This window comes from Pan troglodytes, chromosome 18 (assembly GCF_028858775.2).
Source record: "Pan troglodytes isolate AG18354 chromosome 18, NHGRI_mPanTro3-v2.0_pri, whole genome shotgun sequence".
Classification (NCBI taxonomy): Eukaryota; Metazoa; Chordata; class Mammalia; order Primates; family Hominidae; genus Pan; species Pan troglodytes.
The window spans coordinates 87,553,530-87,571,202 of record NC_072416.2 but is presented as its reverse complement, the minus strand read 5'-3'; the positions used below and the strand labels follow the sequence as shown (position 1 = coordinate 87,571,202).

Below are 17,673 nucleotides of genomic sequence, written 5' to 3'. Positions count from 1 at the left end.
GGTCATTTGTCAAATCTGTGCGGTGACGCTGAGCTGCCTGGAAGGCCCTGTGGTCGCTGCTGGGCTGTTTCCATCAGCAGGAGGTGTGCTCCAGCCTCTGGTCTTCTCTTTGCTTGGTTGGGGGAATTTGCCTCAAGGCCCTGGGTGTCATCTTGCAGGAGCTATTTGCCATCTTTGCCCTGGATAACAGCAGGAGGGCTCAGGATCCTGTAGGATCCTAACTGGGCCCAGGGTGTGGCTGGGGCAGGTACCGGGCACGCCTGTCTCCCCTTCTGGACTGCACTGTGGCTCACAGCTCCTTCCAGAAACATCTTCTCATCCTCAGAGCTGCCACATAGTTGGGCACAGGCCCACACTAAAGTGCAGGCTGGCTACCCCTGGACATGGGCTCCCCTCGCCTGAGTCCTGAGAAGAAGAAGCTCCACCCCAGCTCCAGGGCGTGGAGGGGCGTGGGGAAGAATGAAAAGAGCATTTTACTGAGTCTGATCCTTTTCCAGTTGAACAGCAGTGTGTCTTCTTCCTGCCATGCCTGAGATTCTTCCTCAGTGAGAGCTCTGAAGCCAGACGGTTTGCGTTCTCGTTACTGGATGGTCTTGCCCTGGCTCTTCCTGAAGGGGCCAGGCCCCCAGCCTCTCTGAGCTTCCATCCTGCAGCTGGGGTTTGAGGTGGGCTGGGCCCCCCATGTTTGGTTTTTGTTTGTTTTCTTCTGAGATAACCATAGATGACATGAGATGTAAGAAAGAACAGGGAGCAGTCCCTTGTACACATTGCCAAGCTTCCCCAGTGGTGGCATTTTGCACACTGAACAGTATCACCCCTAGGGTGTATATCGGCATTGATGAAACCCTCTGGTCTTAGACACCTGTTTCACCCTTACTTGGAAAGGGTATTGAGTTCTGTACAGTTGATCACAGATGCAGATTCCTGTGTCCCACAGTCGGGACCTTAAAACCCTTGCGTCACCACAAGGATCCCCCTGGTTGTCCTTCTGTGACCACACCCCCTCCCTTTCCAGGATCCTCTTTCCACCCTGGCAACCACTAGTCTTGTTTTCTGTCTGTGGATTTATCTGCCTATTCCAGACGTTCATGTGAAGGACAATCTGTGGGCCTTTGTGTCTGATACGGCAGAGCTTTGTGCTGTTGCGGCGCACCCATGCTGCGGCAGAGTTTGGTGCCCTGGAGGCGCACCCTTGCTGCAGCAGGCATCAGAGCACAGCCCTCCCTGTGGCAGGGTCATGCGGGTCATGCACCCATTAGCTGATGGACACCTGAATGGTCTCTGTTTGGCCCTTTGCAGCGCTGCTGTGAACACAGACCTGCGAGTGTCGTGGAGACGTGTGGGCATTTCTCGGGCGTACCTAGGTGTAGGTCGCTGCACTGCCTTTTGTTTGGAGACCAGCCCTTTGAAGATAATTGTTTCATATTCTCTCTTGGGAAAACTTCTTGGGTTTGGGGTGCTTATGCTGTGATCTGGTGTGGTTGGTCCTTTCTAGGGTAGATTGTCAGGCCAGAGCTTGGTAGTGATGTGATCATTGTAGGGCAGCTGTGGGCTTGCTGTGGAGGAATGGGTGCCAGTGGGGGGTCTCTCAGTCTGCTGCTTACATCTTGGTTGACTCCCAAGTCCCTATGCAACCCTTGTTCCCTCCAGGCGAGCACGAAGACCTTCTCTTAGAGTCCCACTGCCTCTTTGTTCTGTGTGCCCTTTTTTTTAATTTTTGGAAACAGGGTCTTTCTCCTCCCCCAGATTTGAGTGCAGTGGCTTGGTCAGGACTCACTGTGGCCTCAACCTCCTGGCTCAGGCGATCCTGCCTGCCTCTGGAGTAGCTGAAACCACAGGCGTGCACCACCACACCTGACTAATTTTTGTATTTTTTATAGAAACTGGTCTCACTGTGTTGCCTAGGCTGGTCTTGAGCTCCTGGGCTGAAGCGATTGTAGCACTTCAGCCTCCCAAAATGTTGGGATTACAGATGTGAGCCATGGCACCCAGCCCTTTTTTTTTTTTTTTAAGAGCTGTGTGTTTTTATTGCTGTCTTTTCCCTTAGAGCAAGAAATTAAATTGAGAGCAAGAGAAAATGCTGCACAAAAGAAGCTCTGGGCTGGGCGCGGTGGCTCATGCCTGTAATCCCAGCACTTTGGAGGCCGAGGCCGGTGGATCACGAGGTCAGGAGTTCGAGACCAGCCTGGCCAAGATGGTGAAACCCCATCTCTACTAAAAAAAAAAAAAAAACACAAAAATTAGCCAGGCACGGCGGCAGGCACCTGTAATCCCAGCTATTCAGGAGGCTATGGCAGGAGAATTGCTTGTAACCTGGGAGGCGGAGGTTGCAGTGAGCCGAGATTGTGCCACTGCACTCCGGCCTGGGCAACAGAGCAAGAATCTGTATCAAAAAAAAAAAGCTCAAAAACATGTTAAGAGTGGACAGAGTATGTTGGAATTGTTGGAATCTGGTTTGATGTAGGACTTATTTTTTAAACCAATGAATAGCGTAGTGAGCACTGTGAACAGGACTAGAAATCAGATAAACAGGGTTTTCAGATAAACGGAGCACAGCAGTTGGTTGCAAGGACAATTTCTTTTTTTGTTTTTTGTTTTGAGAGAGAGAGTCTTGTTCTGTCACCCACACTGGAGTGCAGTGGTGCAGTCATGGCTCACTGCAGACTTGACCTCCTGGGCTCAAGTGATCCTCCCACCTCAGCCTCCGGAGTAGCCGGTACCACAAGCACACCACCGTGCCTGACTGATTTTTGTTTTTTGTAGAGACAGGGTTTCGCCATGTTGCCCAGGCTCCCCACCTGCTTTTGAACAAGTCGTAGTTTGCAAGAGGCAGCAGCAGGTGCACATGCAGCCGCTGGGGGTAGTCAGGATGGGATGCATGGAGCTGTACTCACCAATCTGCAAAAAACCTGCAGCTGTTGCTGCTTGGAGCCTTTGGGAGCTTTCCTGGTCAAGGGAGGTTTTGTGCCATGGAGGATTTATAGAGGCCCCCAAGCAATGTGGACTTGTCAGGCTGAGGAGGGACGAGTCAGGAACAGGGTAGAGGGGAGCAGGCGGCAGGGACTGGTGTGTGCCGTGGCCTGAGAGGGAGCGTGGGTGACCATGGCAGCTGTACACTCCGGGTTGTTTGAGAGCGTCGCTCCCCTGAGACTCCCGGTCGTTTGAGAGTGTCTCTCCCCTGAGTTGCTGGCTAAGGTTGCGTTGAGCATCCCCGGCCTTTCCCCAGTGGAAGCAGTGGTGTGAGGTCTGCCTCTCTGGGCGCCGCCACTGTGCTCAGGAGGAGGGGCTCCCGGTACTGCTGGGCCAGCACTGGCCCCTGCGGCAGGAATCTGGAGCGGCGCTCTACCCACCCCTGAGAGAACGCTGAACTCCCACGTGGAGTGGACTGTTGTGTTTCGATGGGAAACACGAAGGGGGATGTATGGACTGTCCCCCTGAGGTGTCTGCTCTTCCTCACCGATGGGTGCGGGGTGGAGAGTTGAGGTAGTGAGTATCCGGTGAGCCTCGGGGTGGCATCTTGGAGTCTGTCATAGAGGAGAGGGCGTCCTAGCAGAAGGAGCCATGGCTGGGCATCCAGCCTGCACACTGGCAAAGCTCCAGGCCAGGGGCTGGCAAACCACAATCAGCAGACCTAATCCAGCCTGTGGGTCTGTCTTTGTACAACCAGATTGCGAAGGATGGTCTTCACATTCTTAAAGGGTTGTTCACAGCAGCAACAGGATGATGTGACAGAGGCCGTAAGTGGCTTGCAAAGCCTAAAGTGTGTGTCATCTGGACCCTTCCAGAAAGCCTTTGCTGACCCCTGCCCTGGGTGCCCCCGGAAGTAGGACTCGGTGTACCCATAGCACACATTCAAGAGAGCTGCTTTGTTAGGGCCAAGTCATGGATGGTGTCCAGTTGACTGTGCCGCACCTCTGTCTAGACATGTCTCAGCACCCTCATGACAGATACAGGAAACAGCTCGGGTTAGCCAAGGCAAGATGGCAGCCTTTTCAACAAGAGTCTGCTGATTTCAGCGAGTGGAAACTAGCCGATCATGAAAACTGGGTTTCTCACAGCGAGCCACCACCTCACACCAGTCAGCATGGCTGTTACAAAAAGGTTAAAAAATAACAGATGCTGGCGAGTCTGTGGATTAAAGGGAGCACTTACACACTGTTGGCAGGAGTGTAAATTAGTTCAACCCTGTGGAAAGCAGTATGGCGATTCCTCTAAGAGCTAAAACCAGAACTACCATTTGACCCAGCAGTCTCATTACTGGGTATATACCCAGAGGAATAGAAACCATTCTACCATAAAGACACATGCGGGCGAATGTCCATTGCAGCACCATTCACAGAAGAAGACATGGAATCCACATGAGCGTCTATCAGTGACAGATTGGATAAAGAAAATGTGGTGCATATACACCGTGGAATACTGTGCGGCCATGAAAAAGAATGAGATCATGTCTTTTTTTTTTTTTTTTTTTTTTTTTTTTTGAGATGGAGTCTCACTTTGTCACCCAGGCTGGAGTGCAGTGGCGCCGTTTTAGCTCACTGCAACCTCCACCTCCCAGGTTCAAGTGATCAGATGTCTTTTGTGGAACATAGATAGAGCCTGGAGGCCCTTATCCTTAACAAACTAATACAGGGACAGAAAATCAAATACTGCGTGTTGTCACTTATGAATGGGAACTAAATGATGAGAACACATGGACACAGAGAGGGACCAGCAGACACTGGGCTCTGCTTGAGGGTGGGGGGTGGAGGAGGGAGAGGAACAGAAAAAATAACTGTTGGGTACTGGGCTTAACACCTGGGTGATGAAATAGTCTGTTCAACAAACCCTGATGACACAAGTTTACCTACATAACAAACCTGCACCCCGAACCTAAAACAAAGTTAAAAAAAACACTGGGTTTCTGCGGAGAGACCACCTTCCACGGACACTGCCCAGGAAGAATTGCAGTGAAAGGCCCCCTACTTGGCTTACTGCTCTTCCCTTTCTTGAGTGAACATACCTATTTTTCAATTATTAAGGCATACACAAGACATGAGAGCTTGGAAATATTTTGAAAGCGAGTTTCAGAAAATCCTGGAGCCATTTCTTGGGCAGAGTGTCTCAGCAGCACGGTAAGGCTACACCCTGTGGGACCAAGCACAGGCCTCTTATCTGGGAGGCTCCCCTGCACCCTGGTTGGGCTCAGTAGCTCTCACTCTTGTGTGGCCAAGGATGTCTGTGTTCTGTGCTTTGCAGCCAGTGATTTGGGCTCATGCTCTTTAAGGTGAGAGCTCTGCCTCTGCTGATGGAAACGTCAGGAGGTGATGACACAAGGGTTTAGACTACGTGATAAGATGGCCTGGGATTGAAAGAATCTGAGGTTTTCTACAAAAACCAGCTCTGGAACTTCCCCTTCTGACCAGCCAACAAAATAGTCATCACTGGACAGGATTGTTGAAAGAATTGAGTTAATCATCTAGTAAAAAGGAAAGCAAACATGGTCTGTCATAAGGGAAGGAGAGTCTTGTCACTTTTGAGGCCATTTTATTAAATCTTGATTATTTTGGCTTCCAGACTTGTTACCTATAAAACAGAATTCATAGCATCCTCCACAAAGCTTGGGAAGCGTCTTAGAATGTGATTTCCACGCCAAAATTTGAAAATTAACATAGTGTTGTTCATTTGGCTTCGTAAGAAATGATCTCACAGGTATTCAGCATTCGATGAGGCTTTTCCCTGGGCCGTCTGCGTGCCAGGCTGTTGGAACATCTGCAGTGGGATCAGGTTGGCCGTGGTGCTGAGCAAGCTTCCACTTGGAGCCGAGATGAGATTGTGTGATTCTGAGTAGTGTTTACAGTCTGACAGGGAACAGGGTGAGATAGGGCAAGCTTGTCCAGCCCGCGGCCCATGGCAGCTTTGAATGTGGCCCAACACAAATTTGTAAACGTTATGAGATTTTTTTCTAAGCTTATCAGCTGTTGTTAGCATTGGTGTATTTTATGTGTGTCCCAAGCCCGTTCTTCTTCCAGTGTGGCCCAGGGAGGTCAAAAGATTGGACACCTCTGCTTTAGGGTCTGACTGCTGTGCTCAGCGCTGTTTTGAGGGCGAATAGGTTAAGAAAAATACATGGAAAGGCTCTGCTCTGGAGTTAAATCTGTGTTTAAGTAGCATCTCAAACAACTTTCCATATTTCTGCTTGTTCTTACCGTGAGTAGGATGTTTCAGTTACCTATTGCGGTGTAAGACAATACATGGTGTCTTAAGAAAATAATGATTTATGAGTTCTCTTAATTCTTGTGTTGCCTGGTGGTTTTCTGCTGGTCATACCTGGGATCACTCATGAGGCTGCAGTAGCCTTATTGGGTCTGAATCCATTTCATACTTCAGTCTGTGTGGGCCCCCACATGTTGCCTGAGGGCACAGGTGGAAGTGGCAGGGTCCTCGTGGGCCCAGCAAGTCTGGGGTACACCGAGGCTCCAGGGCTGGAAAGAAAGGCTTCATGTCTTTTTTTTCTTCCTTTTCTTTTGCCTTCCATTGAGTGTGTGTGTGTGTGTGTGTGTGTTTTAAATCAGCGTGTCACTTGGTCGGCTGGGCAGGAATGCAGTGGCACAAAGATAGCTCACCACACCCTCCAACTCCCGGGCTCAAGCTGTCCTCCTGCTCAGGCTCCTGAGTTGCTGGGACTACAGGCATGTATGCCATCATACCTGGGTAATTTTTTTTTTTTTTTTTGTAGAGACAGGGTTTTGCCACGATGGCCAGGCTGGTCTCGAACTTTTTGCCTCAGTCAGTCCTCCTTGCCGCAGCCTCCTGAAGTGCTGGACTCCAGGCATGAGTCACCGCATAGGGCTAGCACTCCACTTCCTGACTGGAACCTGCAGGCCCGTGTTCTTCCAGTCTACCACAGAGAGTGTGTGTGTTTCACGGGGGCCTGGGCCACATACACGGGAAGCAGCGTGTGGTGCTTGGTGGACATAAAGTGAGTGAGGCTTGGCACACAGAGTGCGTTTGAATTTGACAGAATGCAAAGAAAGTTTTGGTGGTTTCTCCTAGATTCTGGACTCAGAATTGTGAACTATGTAAGGTTTTTTTTCCCCCTTTAGAGATTTCAAAACTTTGCAAGACTGAATCTTTTTTTTTTTAATTTTATTATTATTATACTTTTAGGGTACATGTGCACAACGTGCAGGTTTGTTACATATGTATACATGTGCCATGTTGGTGTGCTGCACCCATTAACTCGTCATTTAGCATTAGGTATATCTCCTAATGCAGCCTGAATCTTAATCCTTGACTGGCATTTAAGCATAAATAACAAATTCGCATGCACCTTCAAATACAGGGTGAATTTAGAGATTGCTTCAGAAGGCAGAGTGTAAGAAAAAACTTTAAATGAAAACTTACCTATTTCTGATCAGAATTCTTTTATCTGGAAACATCGTATATTTTTTTTTAACAGGGATAGGCGTGTTCCCAGCTGTTTGAAATGCTTGTGCCCTGGTGCCATAAAGAAATAGCACTTGAACATAAATTTAATTCTCTCAGCAAGGCCATATTTACTTTCTGCAGAAAGGGTACACTCGCCAGCAGTTCTGCCACGAGAGTACACCGAATGAAGGAGACCAGGGTCATTTATAACCTGACGCTGTGTCCGGTTTTTTTATACCTACTGCTGTGTCCGGTTTCCATTGGCTGGAACGGGACCTCACATTCTGTATTTGTCCCGACTGGCTGACAACTTAGAACTTTTTCAAAGAGGCAAAGGCAGAGGAGGACAAGGGAAGGAGGAAGAAATGTGTGGAGTGCTGAGAAAGGTAGAAACACCTTCAAGTAAGGAAGAGGAGCAGGCCGTGACCTAATGCTTGCTTCGACCAGTATAAGCACGCCAGGGCAGATATTTAGGCTAAACTGTGGGAGCTGAGAACATAAGGTACATTGATTTCTTTATTAAGGCTAGCAGATATTGAAGAATGTCAGTACAGGTCTTTGAATAAATGTTGCTTTTAAGAGAAGTTACTATTTATTTTTAATTAGGTGGGGAGGAAAGTCTTTGAAGAGGAACCTCTACTTTTTACACAGCTGAGATGTGTGCTCCGCCCAGTATCTCTGGTGCTGGACACATGGGTTCAGTCACGTGGGATTGAGTCTTGTCCCTTCCGGCTTCAGTGCTGTTCACTTCATTCTGTAGCTGTGCAATTTAGGTTTGGGTCTAAATGGAACTTTCGTGCACTCTCTCCAGCTCAGGTTTTGGTTCTGCTTCCAGTCAGCAAGGACTGCGGGCTGTGCAAGGTGTCGTGAAGTTTCACTCAGGCAGACAGAGGAGCACTCTTCATCCCTAGCAGTGGGAGCTGCTTACGTTGGGATCCCGAAAAGCATATGTGCCGTTCAGTTTGTCCAGTGGTTGTTTCAGAAGGGGAAGAAGAAGGGAGTTGGTATTTCAGAAGAATAAAACATAAATTCCCTAATCCACTCACATTTGTTAAGCCACATGTCAGATTGGGCAAATAATTGTATCTCATGTTGAAACTTGCATCTTTTACAAAACTTTCAGTGCATTTAATGAAACGTATCTGAGGAGCACTTGAGGGTTAGTCTTGCCCCCTCCCATAAATTCAGGGTCCTCCTGCCTGGAGCCACTCTCACAAGCCCCTGGCCACCCATCCAGGGTGTTGCAAGGCTGTGCCAGCTCATACCCCATTGCTGCCCCGTCTGACCTTTACTGTCCCTCTGACAGGCATGCTGTTTTGAAGGTCTTATCTAGAGTGCGGATTTTTTTTGTTTCTTTTGCTTTTAAATGTTTAGGGTTAATTTTCCCAAGCTTAAATCTTTTTACTTTGTACTTCTCCCTTAGTCTTTAGAGACATTTATCTTTGTAACTTGTGATCCTTAAGCTTGAAAGTGATATTTCTGGGTGGTGATCTTCTACTGATTGGTGTTTCAGCAGGAGTGGAAGGTCTCCCTGAGCCTGTGTCCTTTGCTGGCAGTCCCACTGCCCTCAGAGCGGCATTCTCCCAGCAGGATGGGCCTCAGTGCTGCCTGCAGAGCCTTCTGGTGATGCGGATGTTTCTCTGCTGATTCTGTAGCATCATAACCAAAGAAGAAAACACTTGTTAATGGCTTGGGATATGTAAGTATGGAACATAAACAGGTGGACTGGCACAAAGCCTATGTTTCAAAGTTGAATGATGACGAAGACAGTCACCTGGCCTGAATGAGGCAGCTCATGCTCAGTGGTCTGTGCTGGCCCCCAGAGAAGTGCACAGCTGGAATGTGTCCCTGCAGCCCCCTCCCCGCCCCCGGCGCTGTGATGGTTCTGTGTGTGCTGAGGCCAAGGAAGGCCTGTGTCACCCCTTTTCCTGCTGCTTGGGGCAGGCCCTCTGCAGGAGGAAGAAGGGGGATGTGCTGCTGGGGTTTCCTAAGGGGAGCGCAGAGGTGGTGGTTTAGGGTAGCTGAGCAGGGTTTCAGACTTACAGGAAGAAGTAGGGGCCTAGCCAGGGTGTCTGTAATTGGGTTAACAGGTTTCCACAATGAGAGTAGGAGGTGCCATTGCAGCAGGGGCTGGGGTGCGCTGATCCTGGAGCCCAGGGCTGCCCAGGTTTGGAGTCGTTCACTGTGTGAGTTGGATCGGATCCATCTGGATGTGAGAGACAAGGAGCCTCTCACCTGATGTAGAGCAGTGGCCAAGTCCCGACACAGGCTCAGTGCAGGGGCAAGAGACCGTGGATTCTGTTGAGGTTTGCAGGTCTTAACCACATGCAGAGAGGCTTCATGCAGAGAGGCTGTGACTGACCAGGTATTTGATTACTTGGATCTTTCTTGGAGGCTTAACAGGAGTTTTTAGTGAATCGAAATCTTTTCTTCTCCTCCTCCTCTCCATAGCCCCACGACAGACACACACACCTGGAGTTTTGAAAGGGAGTCCGCGTATGACAGATGAAGCTGCCTAGTGTTGACCATCGACGTTCTAGGTTCCGAACATACCATGAATTTCATCTCAGGTGCACCGGCTTCTAGAATGCTGTCATTCCCGACTTCATGCTTTCGTGCCATTTTAGTGAAAGTAAATATTGAAACCACTGACATTGGCTAATGCACATAACAATAATCCATGGTTTTTTAATCTTTTAAATTTTGTAGGATTTGTGGTATATAGTTTCTCAGAATTTTGCTATGTGTAATTTAATGTCATTCATTATAAATGTTTATCAAGTGATGAAGATGGAAAAGTTGGGCATGGTGATGTTCACCTGTAGTCCCAGCTACTTGGGAGACCAATTCGAGAGGATTGCCTGAACCCAGGAGTTTCAGGCCAGCCTGGGCAGCATAGTGAAGCCCCATCCCTAATACAAAATAAGATAAGATAACATAGCCATAAAAATGAACGAGATCATGTCTTTTGTGGGAACATGGATGGAGCTGGAGGCTTTTAGCCTCAGCAAACTAACTCAGGAACAGAAAACCAAATACTACATGTTCTGACTTACAAGTGGGATCTAAATGATAAGAACTTAAAAACACAGGGAAGGAAACACCAGACACGGGGGTCTACTTGAGGGGAGAGGGCGGGAGGAGGGAGAGGAGCAGAAAAGATAACTGTTGGGTACTGGGCTTAGTACCTGGGTGATAGAATAACACGTACAACCCCCCACCCCCCCGCCCACTGCCGACATGTGTTTACTTATGTAGCAAACCCTCACATGTGCCCCCGAACCTAAAAGTTAAAAAACATATAAACTATGTGATGCTAATTTTGGCATCCATAGCACTCTCTTTTCTTAGGGTTTTGTAGCTTTTACACAAGAATTGAATAAAAACTATCTTATCTTTCTGCATCACATAGAATGTAGTGTAGACTAAAATGCAAAGATCTTCTGCTGGCTGTTGAGACTCAGATATGAAGACCGTTGAAAATGCCTCTTGTACAGTTACCCAGTTCCTGCTTCAGTGTGGAGAGGCAGAGAGGTGGACAGCCGGCTACCTTCGTGGTAAAAGAAGCTGAAATGAGAAGCTCTGTGCCATTAATAACAGTTTCGGCCAGCAGCCAAGGCTCAGAGTGTGGGATTAGCCTGAACAATCAAGACTGCAGGGCCGGAACAAGGAGGTAGGCACAGTGAGGTCACAGTGCTGCCATCTGCGTCCCGAAGCAGTGGGGGCCGAGGGGCTGCAGCAGACGCGTGCGCTGCTCCTTGGCGCAGGCTGGAAGGTCTTCCTGCTCCTCTGCTGGGGCTGGCTCCAGGAGCTGGCTGCAGTTCCCTGGGAGTCTGCTTTTAAAGGGCTGTACGTGCGATTGAGTTGTATGGGAAATGGCTGCTCTGGGATTTTCTGGAGTCTTTACTAAAAATAAAGAAGCATACTCAAGCAGTTTGCATCTAGCATTTGTTCTTTGGAGGCACCATTCATGTTAAAGATGGTGTGTGTGGGACAGATCGCATTTCCGTGATCTTGTTTCAGATTGATTTTTTTTTTTTTTTTTCCAGAATCAGTCTTTTAGATGAGGACAGTGACAATGATGTTTTACATATTTTGGAATATTAAAATTTGAAGCAGAGAAAGGCTTTGCACTGTCAGTGTTTAATACTGACGATTTAGACATATATAAGAAATGTATAGCCTTGTCTTTACAAAAAATAGAAAATTAGCCAGGTGTGGTGGTGCATGCCTGTGGTCCCAGCTGCTCTGGAGGCCGAAGTGGGAGGATCACTTGAGCCCAGGAGGTCGAGGCTGTGGTGAGCCATGATCGCACCACTGCGCTCCAGCCTGGGCAGCAGAGGGAGACCCTATTCTCAAAAAAAAAAAAAAACCTACACGCAAAAAACAAACTATAACTGAAATGTGAGATGTGGGTTTTAGCGGCACAGGGGAAGTGGTTTGCACGTGGGGTTATCTAGGGCTGGGTGCAGATGTCCCGTCCTCAGCACACAGGGCCAGCGAGGGCAGCTTTTGGGTTGTCACTGAAATGAGCTGCAGGCAGCATCCTGGGTAAACAGTTGAAATCTTAGTCATTCTATTTATTTATTAATTATTATTTTTAAAGTTTTTGTGAGTACATAGATGAATGTATTTATGGGGTCCATGAGATGTTTTGATATAGGCATGCAATGCGTAGTGATGATATCATGGAAAACGGGGTATCCATCTTCTCAACTAGTTATCCTTTGTGTTGTAAACAATCCAGTTACTAACCCAACCTGGAAATTGAGTACCAGTAATACAGGCAGTTATCCACGTGGCTCTTTGAAACGTGGTCGCTAAGCTGTGCATGTTTGCAAACGTGGAAGCTGTTGTGTAGATGATGTTCACTCCCGTGAACGTGCAGCTGTGATGTGGCCAACAGTAGGGAAGGAACATGCCTGTGTGCTCTATGTCTTCTGCAAGCCGGCACAGCTCCATGCGGGACCAGTGCTGATGCCAGAGTGAGGTGTGGGGGCTGTGGCCTGTGTCTGCCCGCACATGGTGGCATTCTAGCAAAGCCACGTGGGTGGGTGCAGCATCTCCAGCAACCCTGGTTGTTAACTGTCACAGCTTGACCTGTGTCCTTGGGTCAAAAGTTGCATCTGGTGCCTCACTCAGTTCCTCCATTGTTCAAAGCAGTAAGAGGGTTCAGTCTTTGGAAAGGAAGCATTTACTGGCTATTTGAAAGGATTGATTTCAGAAATTGAGCATCATAACTAAATCTGATTGTTTTGAAAGGATTTACTACTTTTCATTACTTTCATCCCAGTGTTCAATAAAAATAGGAAAAGAAAGGAAAGGTGTCCCCAGAAAGGGGCAGCCAGCACCCTGGCTTCCAGTACCTTCAGCAGCGTTGTCCTGCGGCCATGGATTGGCTTCCCGATGAGCAGTGGTTCCTCCCAGACTCCTCCCTCAGGGCCCTTCCTCTTGTGCAGCTGCTGTTTGTCCCTGGACCATGTGAGTGGAGTCCGCAGCATTGGCTGTGACAGGCTGCAGCATGTGGCCTTCCTCGTTAGGGCTGAGTCGCGTTATGCTGTGTGTAGACGCATTCTGCTTCTCTGTCACCCGCCAGGGGACACTTGGGTTTGCTGTTGGGAACTATGCTGTGTGAACTGTGAACGTCGAAGTACAGCTGTCTTTTGGGGGCCCTGCTTTCAGTTCTTTTGTGTATCTACCCAGAAGTGGAACTGCTGGATCATATGCTTAGTCCTTTTGTAATTTGTTGAGGAATCGTCACACTGGTTTTTTTTTGGCAGTTGCACCATTATATGTTCCCACCAGCAATGCACGAGGATTCCTGTTTCTCCACAAGCTCACCTGCCCCCTGGTTCCCTGTGAGGTGCTGGAGACTGGCAGCAAGTGTCCTGTCCCCGGGACACGTGAGCACAGTCCCCGACTGCCCTTCCTTCATGGTGTGACTTTTATCAGCAGATTTGACAGATGAGAGGTGAATCCTGGGTGTGTTGAAGCTGACTCACCCCGCCCCCAAGCCCACTCGTCTTCGAAGGTGTGTTGTAGCTCTGGCCGAGCCTACCTCTGAGCAGTGCCCCTAGATGGCTCCACCTTCCTTACACTGTCCCTCCTACAGACTCATCCTCATCCCCACCACTGCCCTTTGGCTATTCTGTGGTAGATTTTTAGAATAAAAGATGTCAAGCCTGGCTGTTGAACCATTAGCATTGGGACATGCCCTGCTGACAAGGCAGCCACCAACCCCTCCAAGATGGTCACAGGTCACTTGGGAGCTGGCCCTTCCCAGCAGCAGGATGCCTGGGACTCCGGGAGATTACAGCCACAAGGCCTGGGAGAAGCGTCAGGCTTTTGTTGTTTATTATGTGCATTATCCTTTTGGGGTCCTCAAAATTGTACCATTACATTCTTTTTTTTTTTTTCTTTTTTCTTTTTTTTTTTGAGACGGAGTCTTGCTGTGTCGCCCAGGCTAGAATGCAGTGGTGCGATCTTGGCTCACTGCAAGCTCGGCCTCCCGGGTTCATACCATTCTCCTGCCTCAGCCTCCCAAGTAGCTGGGACTACAGGCGCCCGCCACCACGCCTGGCTAATTTTTTTTTTTTTTTTTTTTGGTATTTTTAGTAGAGATGGGGTTTTACTGTGTTAGCCAGGATGGTCTCAATCTCCTGACCTCGTGATCCGCCCGCCTCGGCCTCCCAAAGAGCTGGGATTATAGGCGTGAGCCACCGCGCCTGGCCCCGTTACATTCTTTATAGAGCTGACATTGGAACAAGCTGTGTCTGCTTGAAAGCACTGTTCTGAATGTGTCCAGTTGCTCCATCTGGCTTCCGGAGCCGATGTCATCATCTAGGCAGGGTTGGCTGATGGATCACATCCTTCTCACCTCAGCGGATGGCTTGCCACCGAGAACTGTGCATGTCTCTGGAATTCTCCACTTTACTCCCTTGACAAAGATGTCTCCTTTGGACGTCCTGAAAGTCTGTAATCAGTTTTTAAAAACCCACAATAGTTCATTGTTTGTAACCTATAAATGTTATAAACAAAGATGATCAGAAATGTGAGAATTAAAAAATACTTGTGTTAGTGAAAAGCACTAGTTCATAGTAACTAAGGTTTTCCAGATTCTTTCTTGTATTTGTTTTGAGACAAGTCTCACTCCAGTGCCCAGGCTGGAGTGCAGTGGCGCTATCTGGGCTCACTGTCGCCTCAGCCCCCAGGGCGGGGCTCATGTGATCCTCCCACCTCAGCCTCCCAATGCATTTCTGGTGGTCTTGGGCGAGTCACTTAGCGTTCCTGAGCCCTGGTCTCCCGAGCTGTGCTCGGGGGAGCACCCTGTTCCTGTGGTGTTTATCTCATCGGTCACTCTGCCTTTCCATTGGGCTGCGCACAGGAGAGCGCACAGACCCTTGCCGTGAACCACCGTGGCAGGGCCTCGGTGCCGATGCGATTGTCAGGCTGCGCTCAGTAACACAAGACCTGCCCTCGACGGGCGGATGCTCATAACAACATGAAGTTCAAGTGAGCATCTTTGGGTTTTTCTTGTTTTACTTATTAATGGAAGAAACCCTTTATTTTTAAGAGACCTTCTTTTGATCCTGGCGATACTGTGACATTTCAGTCTATTTTTGAGTTGGTTGTGATACTCGATGTCTGGGGCCATCCCTGCTGGAAGAGAGAGCGTTCAGAGCAGAGCATGTGCCGGACATGGGGCCACGTTCACCCCTGAGGAGCACTTTGAAATGGCTTTGAATTCTTGTCAGCCTTGATTAGGTCTTTCAGGCAAACAGTCTGGCTGATGAAAAGTTTATGGTACAAGCAGCAGAAACTTAATCAGCTCTTCTGTTCTGCCATCATCCTCCGTTTGTGCTGGAGTCGTGCACGTTCCTCTTTGGTCCTTGTGGGTCTGTGTGAGCCCTCCGCCCTCCTTCCGAGCCTCAGGGTGTGAGCCCTCCGCCCTCCTTCCGAGCCTCAGGGTGTGAGCCCTCCGCCCTCCTTCCGAGCCTCAGGGTGTGAGCCCTCCGCCCGCCTTCCGAGCCTCAGGGTGTGAGCCCTCCGCCCTCCTTCCGAGCCTCAGGGTGTGAGCCCTCCGCCCTCCTTCCGAGCCTCAGGGTGTGAGCCCTCCGCCCTCCTTCCGAGCCTCAGGGTGTGAGCCCTCCGCCCTCCTTCCGAGCCTCAGGGTGTGAGCCCTCCGCCCTCCTTCCGAGCCTCAGGGTGTGAGCCCTCCGCCCTCCTTCCGAGCCTCAGGGTGTGAGCCCTCCGCCCTCCTTCCGAGCCTCAGGGTGTGAGCCCTCCGCCCGCCTTCCGAGCCTCAGGGTGTGAGCCCTCCGCCCTCCTTCCGAGCCTCAGGGTGTGAGCCCTCCGCCCTCCTTCCGAGCCTCAGGGTGTGAGCCCTCCGCCCGCCTTCCGAGCCTCAGGGTGTGAGCCCTCCGCCCGCCTTCCGAGCCTCAGGGTGTGAGCCCTCCGCCCGCCTTCCGAGCCTCAGGGTGTGAGCCCTCCGCCCGCCTTCCGAGCCTCAGGGTGTGAGCCCTCCGCCCTCCTTCCGAGCCTCAGGGTGTGAGCCCTCCGCCCTCCTTCCGAGCCTCAGGGTGTGAGCCCTCCGCCCTCCTTCCGAGCCTCAGGGTGTGAGCCCTCCGCCCTCCTTCCGAGCCTGAGGGTGTGAGCCCTCCGCCCGCCTTCCGAGCCTGAGGTTGTGAGCTCTCCGCCCTCCCTCCGTGAGCCCTCTGCCCGCCTCCCGAGCATCACCAGCATAGGTTCGCCTGGGATGGGAGTATGTTGGGAGCAACTGGGTTGAGGCTCCTTGGCCAGACTGGAGACCACAGGGCAGCTGCCCAGGAAATGTCAGCAACATTTCGACTCTTTCTGATGTTTTTAGGTGAAAGCAAACATGTTGTTCTGGCGTTTCCTTCCTGCATCTGGTGGGTCTTCAGCATGTGAATCTGTGCATTTCCTGGGACTTGGAAAGTCTGTTGCCCTCACTCCTTTGGGGGCATTTTCTTTGCCAAAGGAGCTAGAAGAACGAGCTTCGAGGCCACTCACAGCCTTTGTTTGAGAGTGTCTCACTCTGTCTCCCAGGCTGGAGTGCAGAGGTGTGATCTCGGCTCACTGCAACCTCCGCCTCCTGGCTTCAAGCGATTTCTCCTGCCTCAGCCTCCCTTATGAGTAGCTGGGATTACAGGTGCTCGCCACCATGCCCGGCTAATTTCTGTATTTTTAGTAGAGACGTGGTTTCACCGTGTTGGCCAGGCTGGTCTTGAACTCCTGACTTCAGGTGATTCACCTGCCTCGGCCTCCCAAAGTGCTGGGATTACAAGAGTGAGCCACCGTGCCCTGCCAGCTTTTGTATTTAAAGCATGCTTTGATGACACACAATCAAATCTCTTGAGTATTCCAGCCTAGAAGTGCCCTCCCTATCAAGAGCAGGTGCTGGGCATGCTGCCCTCTGCCCTCTGTGACATTTCCACTGGTGCAGGGAGGTGGGCTGGCTCTGCACTGCGCTGGCATAGTGGACCTCACTGCTGCAGTGTTGACTGTGTCAAGCACTTTTTATATTTGGGTATTTGTCTAATGTTAGTAAAATCATTTTTGAGACTTCAAAAAAGATTGACAGTGAGAAGGAAAAGGAGGCTTTTCAAATTCTAGGGTGAGATACAGTGTTTCAACATGAAGTTTTCTTTTTTTTTTTTTGGCTGAATGCAAAATTTAGTTATATATATGTAAAATTTGTGAAAATGCGTGCCTTGGAAGATTTGAAGGGTAAAGGTATACTTTCCGCCATCTGTGCAGTGCATTATTTAGAAGCAGTGGAGTGACCTTGCAGGCGGCACCTGAGGGAGTGCCAGGCATGGGACTGTTGGGCGGGCAGCTCCCGAGAGCCCTGCAGGGCTGGGTGCTCCGGCTCCCATCAATTATTTACAGACTTGGGGCATTCAGCCGGGCTGGTTCACAAGGCTGGAAGCCAGCTCCGCCTTTATGTCTCCAGCTCTGCCCGCCGCCCCTCACCCTGTGGCAGACATGCCCCACGCTCCCTGCATGAGAGGCTACAGAGGCTGCTGTGTCTTGTTTCGGGTGTCTCAGGGCTGATGTGTGTTGTGTTCCCATAGTGGCCGTTGATCATGAAAAACATTATGTTCCATAAAATATGTGACCAGTTCGGGCGTAGTGGCTCACGCCTGTAATCGCAGCACTTTGGGAGGCCCAGGCAGGCAGATCAGCTGAGGTCAGGAGTTCGAAACCAGCCTGGCCAACATGATGAAACCCCGTCTCTACTAA

At 50.0% G+C, this 17,673-nt stretch overlaps 1 protein-coding gene across 38 annotated transcripts in view; it reads left to right on the top strand.

Annotated features, from left to right (window-relative positions):
• The window catches only part of ANKRD11 (ankyrin repeat domain containing 11), a 229,705-nt gene that overhangs the window by 123,021 nt on the left and 89,011 nt on the right, over positions 1-17,673 (top strand). For 2 of the 38 annotated variants that reach the window (XM_063797506.1, XM_063797514.1), the window contains exons 1-2: positions 8,990-9,109; positions 9,862-10,042. The exons of 34 other annotated variants lie outside the window; for them this stretch is intronic. The gene's annotated coding sequence lies outside the window, so the exon portion shown is untranslated. Of the gene's footprint in view, positions 1-8,926; positions 9,110-9,861; positions 10,043-17,673 lie in introns of those variants that run through there. 2 more of the 38 variants (XM_063797503.1, XM_063797504.1) reach the window with 2 other exon arrangements.